Here is a 1724-nt window from a genome sequence, read left to right on the forward strand (position 1 = left end):
CATCCTGATTGTTGTTGTTAGCTGCCATTGAGTGGGCTCGGACTCATGGCGACCATGTGTATAATAGAAGGAAACATTGCCTGGACCTGTGCCATCTTTATGATCATTGGTTTGTTAACTCCAGATAATTGCAGTGACAGAATCTGTGGATGGTGTGAACAGTTAAACGCTCAACTACTAACTGAAAGGTTAGTGGTTCAACACCCAGAGGCGCCTCAGAAGAAAAGCCAGGCAATCTGCTTCCAAAAGGTCACAGCTTGAAAACCCTATAGAATGCAGTTCTACTCTGCAACACATGGGATCACCATGAGTCAGAATCGATTTAATGGCAACTGGTTTTAGCTAATAAGATAATTGATAAAGGCACATATCAATGTATGTTAAAACCATTAGGTAAAAGGGTGATAAAGAAGAGAAAAACTTTCCACTTTTAAGAGATACAGGTTATAAATGTAGATGTTAAATAAAAACATGAGGAAACATTCTGAGAAATCCAGATTGTAGGATATTCTACTAATCAACTGGCCTGATCAGCTCAAAAAGTCAATCTCCTAGAACAAATTCTAGGGATGACTGTTCTAGAATAAAAGAGATTAAGGAAACATAACAACCAAATGTAATAAGTGAAACTTGATTAGATCTGTGAAGAAAAAAATAGTTATGAAAAGACATTTTGGGGGGTAATTGGAGAAATTTGACTGTGAACAGTGTATTAGATGAGGTTAGGGGATTGTTAATCTTCCTAGATGCAGTAATGATGTGGAGGTTATATAGGAGAATGCCTTATTCTTAGCAGATGTATGTGGAAGTATTTAGGGGGCAAGTGTCATGATGATGCCTGCAACTTAGGTTTAACTGATTCAGCTGTGTGTGTGTGTATAGTATAGCATAATGGAAGAAATGAGAAAGAAAAAAATAAACATTACAAAATATTAACAATCGCTAAAACTCCATAGCATATATGTGGGTGTTCATTGTACTAGTCTTTTTCTTTCTGTATGTTTGAAAATGTTCATCACAAAAATATAAAAAAATACATACATCTAAGGTAAATATAGCAAAAATATTGATTTTTTAAAACAGATGGTGGTACATCCTTGTTTATTATGTTACTCTCTGTATTTCTCTTTATTTTGAAATGTTTCATAACATAAGCAAAAAAAATAAGTAACCAAAACAAAACAAAGCACTAATGAATTAGCTGTGGAGTTTATGAGCTAAAGAAAGAGGAGACGGTAGAAGGAACAGAGTGTGTAAAGGCCTAAAACTTATAAAAGCATGTTTTACTCATTCAATATTGTCACCATGATTATTGGAGCATGAGGCATTGGTGGTTCCATGGTAGAACTCTTGCCTTCCATGCAGGAGACTTGGGTTCAATTCCCAGCCAATGCACTTCATGCATAGCCACCATCCGTTTGTCAGTGGAGGCTTGCGTGTTGCTATGATGCTGAACAGATTTCAGCAGAATTTCCAGACTAAGATAAAATAGGAAGAAAGGCCTGGAAATCTACTTCTGAAAATCATCCATTGAAAACCCTATGGATCACAATGGTCTCATCTGCAACCAATCATGGGGATGGTGCAGGACCGGGCAGCATTTCATTCCATTGTGCGTGGGGTTGCCATTAGTTGAGGGTTGACTTGACGGCAGCTAACATCAAACACAGTGTTTGTTGGGAAAGAATCTGGAGGACCTCGAGGCTAATTTGGCCAGCAGGGGG

The 1724-nt window shown here is 37.6% G+C and overlaps 1 non-coding gene across 1 annotated transcript; it reads left to right on the plus strand.

The window, feature by feature from the left end:
* The first annotated feature begins 1324 nt into the window (after positions 1–1324).
* TRNAG-UCC (transfer RNA glycine (anticodon UCC)) lies at positions 1325–1395 on the plus strand. The gene has a single exon. It is a non-coding gene; the product is annotated as a tRNA-Gly (tRNA).
* The last annotated feature ends 329 nt before the right edge of the window (positions 1396–1724 follow it).

The sequence above is a fragment of the Trichechus manatus genome, unplaced genomic scaffold (genome assembly GCF_000243295.1).
Source record: "Trichechus manatus latirostris isolate Lorelei unplaced genomic scaffold, TriManLat1.0 scaffold00046, whole genome shotgun sequence".
NCBI lineage: Eukaryota > Metazoa > Chordata > Mammalia > Sirenia > Trichechidae > Trichechus > Trichechus manatus.